We start from the raw sequence: 20,756 nt of genomic DNA on the forward strand, positions 1-20,756 counted from the left end.
ACTTTTGAACCCCATACATCTAGTGAATCAACTGCTCACACATCTATGCACAGAGTCATACACCTCCGAGCCACCCACACACACACTCAGTCTCCCATACAAATACTTGGGCAACCAATCAATAACCCATATAGTTATTCATATAGCTACTGATCAACACATGCAGCAGTTTACAGAACAACAAACATAATGATGCACAAATTAAGACAGTTTAGTCACTAACCCATGCACTCAGTGAGACACATTTAATCACTCTCTCATACAGTCAGTCATGGACCTACTAAATCCTTCTTCTAGACACTTATACATCCACTCATTCTTCAAAATGTAAGACATATTTTAACTTTACAGAAACATACAGTCACTGGATGTTGTCATCAGTGATGTCATCAGTGATGTCATTTGAGATGTCATCAGTGATGTCATCAGTGATGTCATTTGAGATGTCATCAGTGATGTCATCAGTGATGTCACTGACCATGTCATGAATGATGTAATATGTGACATCATCAGCAGTGGATTGCGGGTGCGTGATATATAGTTATTGCAACTAACTATATATGCGAATTTCTATGGTTTTGTGCAAGTAAATTAAGGTTTTGAAAATGCTAATCCCTAACTATATATGGTCTATAACCAATGGTTTTTTCCGTGAATTTTCAAGGTTTTGTAAATGCAAATTCCTAACTATATATGGTCTATAACCTATGTTTTTTTCAGTGAATATATATATAAATACACTTATTATATATAACCTTAGAAATTCACTGGAAAAACACAGGTTTCAAGACGTTATAGTTGGGAATTAGCAATTAAAAACCTTAGAAATTCACTAAAAAACCACAGGTTTCAGGGACATTATAGTTAGTCTGACATTTCACTCATACAAAACCAGAGAAATTCAGCTGTTATAGTTAGCTGAGCTAACTATAACTCGAGCCCCTGCAATGCACTGCTGATGATGTAACCTATTACAGCACTCATGACAAGGTCAGTGACATCACTGATGACATCACTGATGACATCTCAAAATGCATCACTAATGGCATCATCCACTTAACATTTGATGCACCTCCTTACTCCTTAATATAACCTTTCATACACCCACTGTAAAATTCAGACTACCATTCTCGAAACAATAGACACACCAATACCAATTAGTAAGTACCCACTCACTGATTCATAGGTATACATACACATCCACTCGCTCACCCATATAGTCTTTCATACATGCTGTCACTCATCAATACAGCCACTGATAATGCACACTGATACATTTATACAGACACTCACACACCACCTCTCACCAATAGAGTTACTCATATAACTAGCCAGTCACCCAATCAATCAATCACACTGCCATTTACTCAGCTATACAGTTATACACACACCACTTCACTTATTAATACAGATGGTAACACATATTCACCTATACAGTCACTGACACAAGCACACACTCAGCTATACAGCCACTCATAATCAACTCACTGACCAGTACAGCCACTGATATATCTACTCATACACCCATGAAGCCACTCGTGCACTGGCAGTGAATGAATGAATGAATGACTGAAGGAATAAATGAAAAAAGACTTGTAAAGCGCAACAAATGCTAAATGGCGTCAAGGCGCTGATAGCAATAAGTTTTCAGAAAGGAGAGAAAACAACAAGGAGCTAAATAATAGACATTTCAGAGTGAATAACCAGGTCTATAAGGCCTTACAAAATAAGGTATGAGATTGAAGACTGTTACCCATACAGATACTCACACACCTTGTCACTCACCCAGAGTCTTTTATCCAGCCATGTACTCACCTATATAGTTATACACACACCCAGTCACTTATTCATAAAGAATCCATCACATGCTCACCTATACAGTCACTGACACAAGCACACACTCACCTATACGCCTACTGTCGAAATCTCTCAGTCACACATACAGTCACTCATATACTGCCAACACTCACCTATAATATCTTTCACATATTCAGTTACTCACCCATATACCACTGACATATCCATGCACTCACTTACACAGCCATACACACACTCAGTCACCCATGAAACCCCTCACAGATGCACTGACTAACCCATGCAATTGTTGACACACCAATTTCCTCATTCATGAAGGCAGTGACACACACCCTCACTCACCCACACAGACACTCATACAGGTACTCAACCAACCAATCAATCACCCATACAGCCACTCATGTACACACTCACCAACCCATAGGCCACTTAGACGTCAAATTATAGACTGATACAAACATTCACACAACCAGTCACTCACCCATATATTCACTGAGACACCTAATCACTCACTTATACAGTCAGTTATGCACCCACGGAATGATCCATATATACACTCATACACAATCTTATTCACCAATACACCTTTGTATATATATTTAAAACTCATAAACTTTTTAAAAACACTCACAGTTAATGGATGATGTCAACCGTGGTATCAAACGTGATGTCATTTGAGATGTCATCAGTGATGTCACTGACCATGTCATGAGTGATGTAATATGTGAGGGCATAAGCAGTGCATTGCAGGGGTGCAAGTTATAGTTAGCTTAGCTAACTATAACTGCTGAACTTCACTGGTTTTGTACGAGTGGAACCTGAGCGGTTGAATATATATAATTACATTCCAAATATTATGGCAGCTAAGGTAAAAAAAAATATTTGTATTATGTATTATTAATTATTAAAAGTGATGTATAGAATTTTTTTAAGCAATGTATTTATATGTTATTGTTAATCTAACAGTAATTTTCAAAATCAGAAAAGGTTGGTAAATATATTAAAATAAGATAAATATGTTTGATTGTTTTATATTTATCTTAACATTAAATTTGATCTATTTATATTTTAAATAATGTAATATTATTTCCTATGAGGTGTTTATTTTAGGGCCCTACCTTCATTATTTTCTATACAAGGGTGTTGGAGTATAAGTGGTTGGCCATTTCTAATGTTATAATTACTTCATCTCTGAGCTGGAGTAATTAACTACTGTTTGGGCTCTTTTTTGGCTGTAGTGAATAGCAATGGGCCTACTCTTTTGATTGTGTGTAAACAGCACTGCTTAAACACTTACATGCCCCCCAAAGTCTTCCTTATTCCTCACTATTTCCCTCCCCTTTAGAGTAGTAAGTATTCCCCATTTTCCAGGCATTACACATTGACCATCCTACATTTACAACAAAAACGCATACTAAATTGTCAGGAGACTTCATCCTCATTGTGGAGATCTCTTCACAAAAAAGAGAGGTGGAAACTCTACAGATAGGTTTGTGAGTAGCATATATTATAATGTTTATAGTGCTAGTGTAGTGCTACCAAACACACTACAAAATGGAGTTAGTGAGTAGGCCCCTTACTCTTGAAGGAGGTATTTAGTGTGTGTGAAAAATACCTCCTATTAGGAGGTTTCAATAGCAAAACGTGGCACAGCACATGGAATCCTTTTAAAATAAACCGATTCCACGTTTTGCCTTTTGGGGAACTTTTCTGCCAAAATTTTGACCAGTTGGAATTTATCAGGGGAAAACTGAGACAGTGTCATATTTATTATACAACTCGTAATTTCGATCCCTGTGAAAACACGTTTGTACAGGAATAGAAATTTAGCCCTGAACTCGTAATGTGGGCCTAAGCGGAACATATGTATGTTATGTCTAAGTGGCATAAACTTGGGCTAAACTTACATCCACCAAGTTTAATAATGTTATTTGCTCCATTGCAAGTTTCTCTCTGTCTGAACCTGACTTGGTGATCAATAATAATTACTACAATGAATAGATTGCTTAGCTGTAGATCAAGACTGGGACCCTCATAGGATTACTCCAGAAATCCCTTGGTATAAAATGTCTATTAAGCAGTGCTGCAAAAACATTAAAAGAATTTGGTAAGAAGATTTGCATATGATTACTAAAATAGAGTATTGGAAAGAGATCAAAAGCTATAAAAAAAACTTGTAGGACAGCTTGTTCTGTTTTTGATGCCTCCAGCATACTTGAAGGAAAGTATTCATACTGAGAAGTGTTGGGAATTTTCGAAGATCTTTTGAACCTTTTTTCAGACTTTCGTCTTTCCTTCGGAACTCTGTAATTGTACTTACTTTGATGAGATAGGTCTGAAAATATATCAGGCTTTTGATCTGGTTGCTATACCACTCTTTAGATACCTTATACCTCATAACCTTTTTGTGATATGCTAGATATTTTTCATGTAGATGTGTGTCTATGTGGATGTGTTTGTGTGTCTATTATGTAAACCACTGGTTATGTGATAGGTTATGTTATCTGTGATGCTTTGTATGTGATGAGTGTGTGAATGGAATGTTGAAAGGCTGGGAGTGAGGATTTTAGGTGCAAATGTTTTAGGCAAGCAACATTGGGGGAAACAGTTGGAGGAAGCTGCATCTTTCAGCTCCTGTGGTTAGAAGCACAATTAACATGATAGCATGTTTTAACGTGCCCTGGCCACCGATGTAACACTCTCATGAGCCTTTTAACTGGGAGCAGAAAGACAGTTTGCATACATTTCTGTTGGGAATTCCATGCAGTGAAGGCTGGTTGCAATTGTGGAGCCTCTTTTATCCAATGATGAGATTCCAGAGCACTGTCCTATTTGAGTCCTGCTAAAGAGTATCAGAGGAAGAATAAAAATAAATAATTGAGGCATTTCCAGCAGTTGAAATGATCAACTGGTCCATATCATTTACACACATCATGCATGACCACCCAAGTCATATATGCATGACCCTCGTCATGCCAGGCTGTAATGTTAGTCATGCACTAAATGCAGCATCACCTGATGAGTCTTGTCAGGTTTGGCATCAGAAGCATATTGCTGGGTGTGCTTGAATCTTATTGCACCAAGTGTACATATGTTCTGGCATTGTAGAAAATGCACTGATGCAGTGGATCTGAATAGAAGGATTATAACCATAGTTCTAGGCATTAGTATTGTGATCAGACTTCTGAACTTAACATATTATACCAAATTATATGATGGTGGCTATGACATATAATCAAAATCAAAGGGTTAAAGGACATTTTTTATTACATGGTGCACGCTTGGTATAAACACACATCCATCCTAGGGTGAAGTAATGTTCAAGAACAGTTGTCCCTGAACTAAAAAAATCCAATTATTATACTGAAGCACACATCCATATATAGTCCAAAATATAGGTAATCCAATGGGTCACCGTAAATGTAAAATAATTCCAATAATTCCAATATTTATTGATATCTTCTCAAAGGTTATTAATTTTGTGCACCGTAGATTGAGAAATACAAATACATGTCAGAGGAGGGCGACACTTGTTTCGTCAACTTGACTTTTTCAAGGCTGTAAATAGTACATATACATAAGGTGTAACACTTTTTGAGAATTAATGTTTATAGGGCAGGTATAACAAACTAAAAGTAAGGATAGACACCAAAGATAGTGACTGGTCCACTCACATGTATCAAAAGACCAGAACGTATGCAACCGTATGAAAATAAAGATTATGGCTGAAGACTGTACAAAATAGTATGAAGGAAGAAAACAAAAATGAGGACATAGTGCATCTGATATTAAACATCCGCTACATGCATAAATGCAAATTAGTCACAAATGTTTTCAATGCTGGCCTAATTACGATATCGGTCGGACTAGTGTCTGACTGACACCGTTGCAGAATGGAACCGTCCGACCATAGGTCAGCAGTTGCACCCGCTGTATTTGGATGCAACCACTGGAAACATCAATTTTTCAATGGCAGCTAGTGCGGTGGTCCGAAATGGGCCACAGCACAAGCAACAGTTGAAAAATAGATGTTTACAAACAACCCTGCACCGTGTTGCATAGATGTTTACAAACAACCCTGCACCGTGTGGCATGCACCATGCGGTACCTGTCACACTATGCAAGGATGTTTAGGGGGGCAAGGTAGGTGTCCCCAGGGGGAAGGGGGCCCTGCTAGGGGGATCAAAGTCACTTTCCTACTACCTTTTCATACCAGGTGGACCGCCAAGAAAGGAGAAGTGTAAAGTGGCATCATAATCTCAACCTCAGTGCCAAGGCTGGCTCTGCCGTCATTATGGGATTATCATTCCGCCCACCCCCCAATGGGCTCTGTGAGCCCGTCTGAAGCAGAGCGGAATCCCCCCAAGGGTTTACATCCGACCGCCAGTATTATTTATTTGTTTTATTTTATTTTTAATCATTTTATTTATAAAGTTTTATATAGCACAAAAGTAGGATATAAATCAATATCAACATCAGATAAGACTACCAAACAGGAATAGTCACAAAATTACAAGACAATTGAATTAAGGAGTGTAATACAATAAACAGGTATATAGCTGTCTATGTAGGGGGCACACTATACAGTAAGGAAGAGTCAAAATAAATTAAGGTACAATGATTGTTCGAGCAGGTAAACCTAGCTAAACTAAGGTAAGAATTTGTTCATTAGTAATCTTTTAACCTCCGGTTTGAAAGCAGTCATTGAGGAGATTCTGTCAACTTCCGGTGGGATAGAGTTCCATATCTTGGGGGCAGTGCCGGAGAAGGCTCAGTAACAGGTTCTTTGTTTGCTAAGGGTAAGTGGGTTCAAGATGGAAGTGTTAGCGCTTCTTGAGGCTCCGCTACCACAGGATAGTCCAAGCTTTTTGCGCTAGGTACCTTGAGGTTTTGAGATACAGGGCTTTATGCGCCAGAACGGCAATCTTTAACTGAATTCAAGCTTTGTAGGGCAACTATTTAAGAGAATTTAGGACTGGGGATATGTGCTCATTTCGTTTGGTACCTGTGATCAGCCTAGTCACAGCGTTCAATGATGCCCTTAGTGGAGCCAGGGTGTATTTGGGAAGGACACAGAGCGTAGCACTGCCATAGTCTAACCTTGGCAAGACAAGCGCTTTGACCACCTGCTTGAAATCTGTCAGTGATGTTATGAGTGATGTCACTGACCATGTCATGAGTGATGTAATATGTGATGTCATAAGCAGTACATTGTGGGCGCGCGAGTTATAGTTAGCTGAACTAACTATAACCGGGGAATTTCAATGGTTTGTATGAAAGAAATGTCCAGCTAACTATAACGCCCCTGAAACCTATGGTTTTTTCAGTGAATTTCTAAGGTTTTTTAAATGCTAATTCCAAACTATAACATGCCTAAAACCAATGTTTTTTTAGTGAATCTTGAAGGTTTTTTAAATGATAATTCCTGTTTATAATGTTCAATAAGCATATCTGATTTTTTCTTTTTTTTATTATCATCCCATTCTCAATGTAGTAAAAACTGCAAATATTACCACTCTTCAATTTATTCCTTCCTCCGAGAAAATCGTTACAAACCAGAACTACAACTAACATTAATAATATACAAACTAGGCGTTCTCGTAGAAAAAAAACCCAAAAAAAACACCACTCCCTAAACTTTCAAACACAAACCAAATCTACAATGCTATCCAAATAAAGGCGATAGTTCCATTTACCACTAACAAATTATTATCAACATTTAACTAGTGTAAGGACCTCGACTATGTACTGTGTAAATTACATCAAACTCCAGCCATATCTAAAGACAAATATGTAATAGAGGTACTAATTATACACTTCCAACACCAAAAAAATAACAACACTTTGTGCCACTACCAAAAGAACCACCCCTCCTGACGGCTCCCTCTCTACTACCTCAGAGGCAGCGCAAAACAGGACAACGGACCTTCCTAAAATAATATATCTCCTCAACAGCACACTAGCTCAATGTTCAGAGATGTGGCAATCAACTATGTATAAGGGAACGATCTCGCACATCAACAATAATGCGCACACTGCTAATACTACTGATGATATGCTATACACAACACACTATAGAAACCACTGACTTTTCCGTGTGTAGATATGCTATTGATCCTCAAGACATTCACACACCCTAAAGCGTGTGATATGGAGGAATCTCCTTCTCAAGCCTTATGTGGCACGATTGGGAAATATTTTGAACAGAAAATAGAGGACATCTATGATATAATCATCACAGCTGGCTATCTGAGTCCAACTATAATTCATGAAATTTCCCCAGACATAAAGAGGACACATTTGACGAGCTTCCCCCATCTGATCTTTGATGAAGTGGATGCTCTATTACATACCATCAGATCAGGCTCCCTCCTTGATGTTGTACCGGCCAAAATATCGGCGAGCCTTTCAAAACAACTGTCCGCCCCTATTTGTTCTCTTTTGAATGCGTCACTAAAGGAAGGTTATCTACCTGCAGAATGGAAGGCAGCACAGGTCATTCCACTACGTAAAAACTCCAAGGCCTCCATGAAAGATCTCTCTAACCTGCGACCTATATCTCTCCTCCTGCTCCTGAGCAAAATGCTGGAAAAATACAATAACATACATCTATCAGCATATGTCGAAGCGTCGAATTGCCTGGATGTGTCACAATCGGGCTTCAGGCCAAAATATAGTACGGAGTCAGCCCTAGTGGCAGTCACAGACAATATTAGGACATCACTTGACAGAGGTCAATCCACCTTATTGGTGCTTTTAGACCTCCCAGCGGCATTCAACACTATAAACCATCAAATTCTGCTTAGAAGATTAGAGGAGTCCGGGTTAAAAGATAAGGCACTACAGTGAATGACCAGCTTTCTCTCCGATCGTTCCCCGACTGTCCACATGGGCCCATATACGTCCAAGCCTAGGAAGTTGTCCAAGGGAGTACAACAGGGATCTTGTTTAAGCCCCACCTTATTTAGCATCTATATTGCTCCCTTGGCCAACCTTATGTGGACATTTGGATTTGTTCCAATATCCTATGCGGATGACACCCAGCTTACCTTCTCCTTTGACAAACCTTCTACCACAGTTTTACCCAACCTCTCTCTGCGGGCATGTTAGCAATATCTCAGTGGATGAGCAGCAACTATCTCCAACTAAATGCCGGGAAAACAGAGATTATGTTTTTTGGAGAAGCCACCTTGTTATGGACACCAGAATGGTGGCCCAGGAAGCTGGGTGTCCCCCTGCTTCGAAGCCATCAGTAAAGAATCTGGGGTATGCATTGATCAGAGCCTAAATATGAAGGAGCAGGCGTCTCAAATGGTTAGTTCATGCTTCCATGTATTAGGCCTTCTGAGGCGTGTGTTTCCATTTCTTCCTGACCACACTCAGAAGACCCTTGTCCAGTCTCTTGTTATTAGTCTACTGGACTATTGCAATGCATTACTGATCTCAGCCAATGAAGCTGTACTGGATTGTTTGCAAGTAGTGCAGAATACAGCAGCGCGTCTGGTATTGAATGCCCCCTATAGATCTCCGTCAAATCTGCTGTTGCCGAAACTGCACTGGCTACCGGTGCGCAAGCGAATACTTTTTAATATCTGCTGCATTACTCATAAGGCAGCATATGGCAATGGGCCAACATACTTGACATGGGAAAATTAGTCACCACACTTCCCTTAGAGACCTAGGATCCAGCACCAAATCACTCCTTAAAGTCCAGCGCATTTACAAAGCTAGGACCGGGGGCAAGTACCTTGCTACTCGGAATTGGAATTCGCTTCTGTTGGCACGGATTACCTTCGCTTTAGAAGGCCCTTGAAAATTCTTTTATTCTAGTGGTCTCCCTCAGCATCGGCATCCCACCTCTACCTGCCCGCAAGTGCAGAGATATCCCTTCGGGGGTGAATCAGGCGCTATATAAGTTATAAAAATAAAAAAAATACAAAATTGATACGTTTAGTGTACTGTACAGTGGACGCAACCATATTATCTCAGACACTGGGGAATATTTTGGTCATGTAGCTGTGTTGTCTCCCCCCCTCCCTTGAAGCAGAAGTAGAGTGGGCTGCTCCAACATACACAAATTCAGAGTAAGACTAAAAATATTTAGCCTACGCCTTGGGCGTTGTTCACTTCTGCAAAGAGAAAAGACTCCGCCACAGTGAAGGTCCGCACCCTGCCACGTGGCTGCCGCCATGAACATGTGCCTCCTTGATACAGGCCCATTCCGATCTCAATGCCACAGGACCGCAGACAAATGTCTGTATCGACTACTGCCTTCGATCTCCACTGCAGACAGCAGGGTTCACAACTTGAATTCAGCTTTGCATCTGCACTACGGATAGCATTGAATTAAGCCTTGCTTTATTTAAGGTAGAGACAATTGTACTCTATGTTGTCTGATTTTGTAAAAGGATGTGACAAAAAGCATTCGTCTATAACTGTGCTGACTACAGCCTTCGATCTACACTGCGGACAGCAGGGTTCACAACTTGATTTCAGCTTTGCATCAACACTACGGACAGCATTCAAATTAGCCTTGATTTATGTAAACAGAGACAATTTTGTTAAATGATTTGACAAAAAACATGCCTCAATGTCTTTACTGAGTACTGCCTTCAAATGTACACTGCAATCAACAGAGTTCACCACTTGATACCAGAAGCACAGAAGCACTACAGACAACATTGAATTCAGTCTCAATTTATTTAAGGTAGAGACAATTGTACTATGTCCTCAGATTTTGTTAAAATAAGTGACAAAAAGGATTCCTCGATGTCTGTGTCAACTAGTGCCTTTGATCTTCACTGAGGACAGCGGGGTTCACAACTTGAATTCAGCTTTCCAGCTACATTATCAACAGCATTCAAGTTACTCTTGATTTATGTAATGCAGAGGCAATTTTCTTAAATGATGCGACAAAAAACATTCCTCAATGAATGTACTGCCTTCAAATGTACACTGCGATCAGCAGAGTTCACCACTTGATACCAGAAGTGCTAAAACAGTACAGACAACATTAAATTCATTCTAGATTTATTTAAGGCAGAGACAATTGTACTGTATCCTCACATTTTGTTAACGTGTGTGACAAACAAGCATTCTTTGATGTTTGTGCCACTACTGCCTTCAATCTACACTGTGTACAGCAGGGTTCACAACTTGAATTCAGCTTTCCATCTACACTACGGACACCATTCAAGTTAGTCTTGATTTAAGTAAGTCAGAGGCAGTTTTATTAAAGGATATGACAAAAACAATTGCTTCATGTCAGTGATGACTGCTGCCTCAGATCTACATTGTGAGGGCTCATGATTAAGGTAGAATGGCGATTGTACATGACGCATTCCAGTAGACAAGAGATATGCCATTGCGACCCCCGCAACCACAAATCATCGCACGCGCTGAGTTCTTTTGGTACCACCAACTCACTGCACCACAAATCATCTCCCAGTAGCCTTATTAAAGCAGAATTCACTAGGCAAAAAAACATTGCTCCCAGTGCGGCCCCCCTTCACTACGCATTACTGCAGGATATGTGGAAGCTCACACCAAAGATATTACTAAATCAGTGCACCAAAAATCATCACATAGAATAGTGAACAGTTTTATGTCACAGTGAGACATACTGTCCCTTTTAAATGGAATTCATGCAAAATTCAATCAACAAAACACATTAGTCCAATTACTGTACCCCCCGACCACGCATCATTGCAGGATACGTACACGCTAAGCGCCAAAGGTACTACTAACTCAGTGCACCAAAAATCATTATCACGTGGCCTTATTAAGGCTGAATTCACAAGACAAAAAACATTATTATCAGTTTGGCCTGCCCGGACCGCCCATCATTGCAAGCTCCACAGAACCTTGTTGTTTCAGATATCACTAACTCAGTGCAAACCAAACTAAGTATAACACCTATCAAACCCTACACAATATCCCTTTAGTATGCTTCCTTCAAAAACTTATTTTATATCATTTAAATTTAGTTGAATAATAAAATTGACGCTGAATATATGTTCTATCTTCCCTTCAATCATGATGGCAGATCATGCAGTCCACCTTAAGATCTACACTGAGGACAACAGGGTTTACAACTTCAGTTCAGCTTTGTATCTACACTACAGACAGTAGAGAATTTTGCCTTGATTTAGTTAAGGCACAGACAAAAAATACTCCTGTGGCACTGCTAGTATGCACAAGCACCTTTAATCCCAAATCCTGTGAACTATGTTTACAAAGAAAGTACAACACAGCGCCAAAATGTACCTCCACCACCGGTAATACCGAGTGCCTACGGGGTATCACCTTTAACATCGCCACCAGACATACGTCCCCATTTTGACAAAGTTAGAATGCACTGCGTGAAATGCAATCATTTAATTTGTTATGGTGAGCAAACAGTAGACCTAGTTTGCAGTTTTGCTCGAACCACGCATCATCGCAGGGTGAGCACATGCTGAGCTCCACACGTACCACTTACTCAGTGCACCATAAATAATCACCACGTGGCGTCATTAAGGCAAAATTCAGTTGCCAAAAGACATTCTTACCAGTGCATTCTGCTTTAACCACGCATCATCGCAGGCTCTACATAAACCGCCCTACCTCATTGTACCACAACTGATGAACCCTTTACGATAGAATCTTCTGTGTATTATTTCACATATAGTTTTCCTACCTTAGTACAGCACAAGTCATAAACCGTTTACAATGAATATGTATGTATGATATCATGTTCGCTATTCTACTTGTTACCAACAGCAACGTAATAAAATGAAGTTGAGCGCATGTGACCGTACCTACTTCAACTATCTCTCTGTGTCTGTGTAGTTATTATGTTTCTAAAATGCTGCTTCTATGCCCTACCACATATATTGTGCTATGAATAGCGTATGCAACCATCTTATCTCTGACAGTAAGTGTGGACTATTCCTCCTTTTTTAAATGTATTTTTTTAGCATACCCCTCGGCCCTGAGGGGCGAGGGGGTGGCCTCGCGATTCTATATAGGGACTCATTTGTATGTAGGGCTCAGAATGGATCAATCTTGGACTGTGAGAGCTGCTTTTTTTCTTTGCGGATATCTCCTACAGTATCACTATCAGGCTTACTGATCTACCGGCCTCCGGGCGGTGTGGGTAACTTTGCGAGTTCCCTAATGGAATCAGTGACGACCTTGGCCTCATCCATGGCTAATTTCATAGTGTTGGGAGATCTTAATCTCCATTTCAATGACCCGGCTGATCTAGTAGCCCAAGATCTTCAGGGCGATTCGAAAGCATGTGAGCTGGTCTTAATCAATGCAGGGGCCACGCACGAAAAGGGATACTTAATTGACCCAATTTTCTCCAACATCCCCCGCTTTACAGTCAGGCCAGCTTATCCCCTCCCGTGGTCCGACCATTTCTTGGTATCAGCACTCTGGCAAGTCAATTCACGGCCCACAAGTGCCAAGCAGGCTTTCTTGGTGGACAGAGCCTGGTCCAGGCTATCGATCAATGACTGGACCTCCAAGTTGGAAGACATGCCCCCTCACTTTGATTCGGACCCAATTAAGGGAGTTGCTAACATTAACCATTGGCTGTCTGCCTCTCTAGACGCCCTTATTCCGAAAAAGAGAGTGCAAAAGAGGGAGAAAAGAATAGGATCTGCTCCTTGGTACTCTGTCGAGCTTCGCTCCCTTAGGAAGGGATGTAAAAAGCTGGAGAAGTTGTAGAGAAAGAAATGGGAGATAACCAGGAGAGACAAATATCGTGCCGCGATGAGGGGCTATAAATCTTCCCTACGACAGGCAAAAGCCCAATTCTTTGAAGAGCGCATAAAATTTGCCTCTAGTTCCTCTAGAGAGACTTTTAAAGTGGTTAAAGAACTTCTCAAAGTCCCAGAGCCTGCGGTCATTCATGACAAACAGAAATGTACGGAGCTAGCAGATTTCTTCCATACAAAAATTGAGAAGATTTTAAATACCTTGCCTCAGCCCTTGTTGCCTCAGGACAATGGTAAATTGAACATAGGAACACAGGCTAGTGAGATAGCCACCCATTTAGATACTGTTGGCCCAGTATCAGTGGCTGAGGTTTTGAAGGCCTTGGTATCCCTGAAAAGTGGCTCTCCCATGGACCAGGTCCCTAGGAAGTTCCTTAAACAAGTAGCAGCTTCCATCGTGGCTCCTGTTACAGACCTAATGAATGCCTCCTTTGCCCAGGGCTTGGTGCCACCGAGCTGGAAAACAGCAGTTGTAAAGGCACTTTTAAAGAAGCCTAATTTAGATCCTTCGGACCTGGCAAACTTCAGGCCCATTTCACTGTTGCCGGGAATCGGCAAAATTGCTGAAAGGTTGGTCAATCAACAACTGTCAGGCTTTTTGGAGTCTAGCGGTTCGCTTCGTGTTTCGCAAACCGGATTCCGTCCAGGTCAGGGTACCGACACTGCCCTCTTGGCAGTCGTTGATGAAACTAGACTTATTCTGGATTCAGGAGGTTCAGTGGCAGTGATCCTCCTGGACCTCAGTGCGGCATTTGACACTGTGAACCATCAGGTGTTGATTCAGTGGCTGGCAGAGGTGGGGGTGTCTGGGGTTGCCCTGCAGTGGCTGAGGTCATTTCTTACCGGACGTACATACCAGGTCTGGGAAGGCAACGATCGGTCTAAATCGATCCCCCTCCAGTGTGGAGTGCCAGAGGGCTCCTCCCTCAGTCCGACATTATTTAATGTATATATGGCCCCCCTGGAGGACATAGTTGCCCCGTATGACATCAAGATTGTCAGTTATGTGGATGACACGCAGTTGGTGGTCTCCTTATCCCAACTGGCTGAGAATCCTGACCTACTGCACTCCGGTCTGTCGGACGTCCACACTTGGATGGAAGAGTCAGCTCTCAAGCTGAATGGCTCGAAGACGGAAATAATGCTGTTAGGGAGCAAAACTCCTCTTCTCCCTTTGTCCAGCTGGCCGAGTTGCATGGGAGACCTTCCGTACTCTAAAGAGGTGATCAAGAGCTTGGGAGTCTGGTTAGAGCAAGACTTGTCATTTAGGACCAAAGCTAAGAAAACTGCAGGAGTGTGCTTCGCCCAGTTACGGTCTGCCCGTAAAATGTTCCCTATTCTACCTATAACATCAAGGAAGTTGCTGATTCAGGGGCTGATCAAATCTAGATTGGATTACAGTAATGCCATCTTTTTGGGCGCTCCTGAATCCACTCTTAATAAACTCCAGCAGGTCCAAAATGCGGCGGCAAGGATGCTCATGGGCATTCCTAGGACTCAGTCAGCCAGACCTGCCCTAAAGGCGCTGCACTGGCTCCCAGTGCGGGAGAGAGTCAAATTTAAAGCACTCTGTACAGCCCATAAAATCCTTCAGGGGAAAGGCCCCCCAATACTGAAGAATTTAGCGGTCCCCTATAAAGCAAGCAGAACGTTGGGCTCTGACCAAAAACACCTTCTCTTAGTCCCCAGAGTTAAAAGGGCCCACACTGGCGGGAGAAGATTCTCAGTTAACACGGCGAAGCTGTGGAATTCGCTCCCTTTAAAATTGCGCGCCGAGCCTTGTACATTGCGTTTTCGCAAATGTCTTAAACCCTATCTGTTTCCTGCTTGAGTGCACTAATCTGGCCGTTTTTATTATCTGATGGTGTCTGGATAAGCGCTGGGATGCCCAAGGGTAACTGCGCGCTATATAAAATTTTAAATAATAATAATAATAATAATTAAATAATTTATATACCGCAAAATCAACCCAAAACTATATCAGCAATTTACATGAGCCCCGTATTTACAGTACATTTTCAGGCACGCGTAGATTACATCATTAGTCTACAATACCAGGATGTGGACGCAATTCCTAGCCTCGAACACTGATTTCCAGCACCAAGTTTGACAGTATACCTGAAAGACCACATACATATATATATTAGCTGCCCTTCATGTGCCAAAAACTGCAACTTAAACCTTTCACAGCCCTGTATTACTAAAGCTACAACACTCGGCTGAATGTACAACAAACATTCAGAATCACAGAAATGAGTCATGTCCACCAACTTTTATGCGTGCAACTATGAATGAATATAGAGTCAGTGATACCCCGTGCACATACCAAATGGGAGTTCCATGGTGACTCATAGTGACGTGGAGTTCGCAGTACAGAAAGGGAAGAAATACAACAGTGCTAATACAACAATAAAGGAAATAAGGTAAAAGATATGGGAGAGTAATATAACGGAAGTTACACCACAGTGATACCCCATACCTTTCATATTGGCCATGTTGTGGAAATTTACAGACATAATGATACATTTGCGTTTAAGACCCGGGTGACGTCAGCACTACAAAACTGACACCCGATTCACTTGATTTTTCATATAGCTAACAGTGGAATTACGCCCCTAGCTCCGTAATCATGGTTCAGAACCTCGCGAGGCACTGCCATAAGTCAGTCCAGCCCACTCCGCTTACTCTTCCAGGAAAAAATCAAAAACAAAACATGGCCCAGATTTCCATTGTACTGATTTCTTATTTCCAGTTCTAGTTGTCAGAACGGCACACACACACTCCCTACTGGCTGATATACACCCACACCACACCCATCCACAACATACGTCACTACACATGTGACCCTTCCAATAAAAAAGACGGGGCACACGTGCTCTACGCCATTTTAGAGTTACTCCCATTGCAAGTGCTGGGACCACCACTACATGTATGGCCTCTTTGGTCACTGAGTTAGTGGTACCGGAAGGACTGAGCGGGTGAGGAACCTGCGATGATGATAGGAGCACGAGTATGTTGTTACCCATACGATATAAAGACTCAGCACCAAATGTGAGAGTTCTTGGTGGCAGAGCGAGACTGCATGATGTAGAATGTAGATGATTTCACAAAAGAGAAGACCCCACTGAGTTCTAGGGAACAGGGTACTGTCGAAAACTTGAGTCAAAGGGAAATCCCTGGACTACATACGTTTTTCTCCACACTCTATCTCTCATACACATTGATCACTAAAGCAACACAATTGTTATTTTATGTCAGGCCAACACAGAAATATGACGTTTACACTCTTCGTGTTTTATTGAGATATTTCACTTAGGTTAAAATTCAGATCACTGTCTGAAAGGCATCATTAAAAATGTATACAATGTTGTCAAATTTAGAACAAATTAATTACATTTTTACATACAAATATACAATAATAAAAAGACAGACAAATTTTAAAAGTTACAGTCATTAAGTTACCACAATTTCAAAGTGCAAAATAAATCACAAAAACAACCCCTACAACCTGTAGGTAAGAAGTATTCCCTACTACTGTTTTATCCTGACCCAAAATCCTCATACGATTTTGAAACAAAGAGATAAAGATCACAGTATCCAAAATCAAGGTATATCGGCTATCTGGTTGGGTTTCTGTTGGGTTCTATTTCTCTGTGCGTCGACGCGTTTCGGTGTTGTCTCACTGATATTTTAACACCTTCTTCAGGACAGCAAAATTCATGGGGTTCATCGTTAATACATATCCTTTCTGTATGTAAAACAATAATAAAATACAATTAGAAAGGGGCTCTCTATCGTTCTCTACTCCTTATGATCTGAATTCTAATGTGTATTTCTCTCGTGCTCTTCCCCCTATGATCTAAGTTTTATTACATGTTTCTCTATTCTGTTTTGTTCTTTGAGGGAAACATGTTTTTCTCACGAGAGAGAATTTTATTATGCAGTGGTCACAACATAATTGCTTTAATACACCACATTTAAAAAAACAAATAAAATTCTACCTCCGTTATATTTCAGTGTTGGGCTAGTATCTCACCCCACATGTATTCCACCCATTCACTCTCATTCAGAAACTTGCTTTACTTACATCAGAGGGAAGGGTAGCCATGTTTTAATTCCTTCCTTGTTCTTTTTCTTTATCGATCTATCTCAGACTAATGGTTTCCGATACATGTAGATCTCCCTGTAGGGTCAAAGTACACTTTTTTTAGTGATTGAATATCTAGATCCCTGGGATTATTCTCATTGACTATTTCCAGTTGTTACCTTTTTCAATTCAGGGCAGTATTTACTCAATTCTGGACCATGAATGTAAGTCCTATTGCACTCCTCTCTCTGAACTCATATATTTGTGATTCACCTATATGGTTTCAAAGAATGAAAAGGGGAGTCATATCTTTCCTTAAACTATTATTTCATTCTTATTGTTGGTTGCACTCTTTTTTTGTTTACCTTCATCACTCTTTATTCTTCCATTGATGTTTTTTATGCACTCTCCTGGTCTCTGTTCTAGTAGGTATGTTTCTGTGAACAATATTTAACAGTATATTACTAGAGCGTCCCTCTCCTTTTTTTGAATGTTATTTTCCTCTACGAGGCGGCATCTTACCTAGTTTTAAATAAAAACTCATCGCAATGAGGTATGACGTTTTCTTTCTGCGTTGCAGCGAACCCGATGTGTTCAATTGAAGAATATTGATAATATCCCACATTAATCGTCTGTATTTTTATTATCGACGTGCACAATGGATATGTGTGCATTACGTATATTGCGTTTAAAGCTCATGGGTGTGCGTGTATTAACACTTTACATGGGAGTTTTTTGTGTTTTATATATTCTATGGGTGCCCGATTCGGCAGTAGCCATTGTGGTCTTGGGTTTTACCCACCATCCAAACCCATTAACACGACTAGCGTTATTTGCATTTCCCCGGTAGTTAAATCAATCTAAATGGTCACTCTAGTTTTTAACCTTAGGCAATGGGAAAATATTCAGTTATATGTAACTATTCTAACTGCGAGGGAAAAAGATATACTACTATCGATCGCGAAAGGTTGTCCCTTAGAAAGTTTCACCCGATAGGTATAGGCATCAAAGACACGTGGATTTTATGATCCTGAATAATAAGGTTCTACATCCTGCTTATCACGGGCCAGTATCAGGGGCACTCACCGGAATATGCGTTGATCCGCGCGTCTACCTTGTTCTCCTAATGTAATCGGGGGCTATCTCTCACGCTCTTTTTATTGCGCGCACCGACCTACTTTACGGTTTGCAGGTGTGTGTTAACACGCGCATTCGCAGGACCCGGTTTCTTCTGGGTTCGTGGCTCCGCCATCTTAGAGTGTCTCGGTATTGTTGATGTCGACTCTGTAAGAGCGATATTTTTCTCTTTTACCCCTCTACATTACTGGGAAAAATTGTTTCGGTTTGGGATATTGTAATAATCTTATTTATTAAAAAGAGGTTTATACTGTATATGGTTATGTGATCTCATCTCGATTTCGAAACTTATCCCGATTTTTGTCTAACAAGTCTGGTTTCTCTTCTCAGAGTACTCATGCAACCTACATTGTCACTATTTTCGGGCTAATTCCCTTTATTGCATTCTCAGATTGTGCATCCTAGCATTATTTTTCCTTATCATTATCTTAAGTAATCCTACTAGTATTTATGTTTTTCAGCTCAGATAAGTGTTTCCCAATCCTCTTTCGAGTTTAAGCCCAATTTTATAGTATTGAACTTAACAATATACCACTGTTCTTGCAGTTTACGTCTCCTTTTGCTATCACCCATCCTAGTTTGTTCTTTTATTTTCTCTAGGATGACCCACTGTATATCCTCGATTTTGTGTCCTTTCTCCTTCGAGTGGTTTACTAGGGGTGCATTTTCCTTGTTGGTTCTTATTGCAGATTTGTGTTCTCCTATTCTTAGTCTTAATTCTCTACCTGTTTCACCTATATATCCACAGCCACAAGGGCAAAGGATCAGATATAACACATTTTTACTTCTACAGTTGTTCAAAGTGGTGATTTTATGTTTGACAGAATTTAGAACAACTTCTTTGGTTACTAGGCAGAGATCACATATACTGCATGAGCCACATGTGTGGTTTCCAGTGGCCCTTTCTCCTAACATGTTTTTTTTGAGTTTCCACCTTATCCTCCCTATAGGTGTGGACAAGGCTTGAGCAGAGGTTTTTATTTTTTCTATAAGCATACATGGGACGTGGTATACTGATCTCTAGAATGTACCCTGTCCGTGAAAAGGTGAGCAGTGAGGCCTGGGTGCTCAGCGGAGGGAGTAGATGGGGTGCAGCAGAATGGATACGAAAAGTTCACGTTGCGATTTAGGCGTAAGCAGTCCTATATACCGTATCTTTTTGCATTTGTATATTTTTTTCCATTAGCAGGAACATTTTTATAATCGGTCAAACGTCCGGAATATAAACTATACAAATAGTTGTTTTTAAATGCGGGAGGGAAGGTGTGTGAAAGGGCGATGTTATTCAACTCCACATCAAGATAGTGACAAATACCAATCATAGCATCTTTCTTTTACTATCTTTTATATGTAGAGCTTCAGGGTGCATTATGTCCCGGCACGAGGTGAAAAACACACCGGTGACAGAAAGGTAAGCTCCGAATATTCTTTTCAGTCACTCTCTCACTTCCTCTCTCCTTTGATAAAGAAATGACACACAATGTTAACTTCCTTTTTATCTTACAGGTTGTGTTTCACAAATTGGCGTCATCCCCCCCAAAACACCTACAAAGCTCTACGTTAGTGGATTCTGCGATGATGCGTGGCCATCATAACAACGTCTGAGAAGGCTGCTTCAACACATGGTGCACCCTCTTTGAATCATGGCAATGGCACAAGGATAGCAAATAAGCTTGTTTCCGAAACAACGACAAGTCGTCTGTGAAAGGAGAGAGTGGGTAGTGTGCAGCAGCTTCACTGCGTAGGAATGTACAATTACCTCTGAGCAGTGAGGATAGGTTACAACAGTCTGAGGGGCTGATCTTCAAGCCCCTTGCTCCACTTTTGTGTCACTTTTAACATGGGAAAATTGACACAAGGAGCTTCTAAATCTGCCTCTGACTTCCCAAGAAAAACACTCACCTCCGGACTCTGTGAGTCAATGGGGTGCAACAATCTAGGTACGCAATATT

Source organism: Lissotriton vulgaris, chromosome 10 (genome assembly GCF_964263255.1).
Source record: "Lissotriton vulgaris chromosome 10, aLisVul1.2, whole genome shotgun sequence".
Classification (NCBI taxonomy): Eukaryota; Metazoa; Chordata; class Amphibia; order Caudata; family Salamandridae; genus Lissotriton; species Lissotriton vulgaris.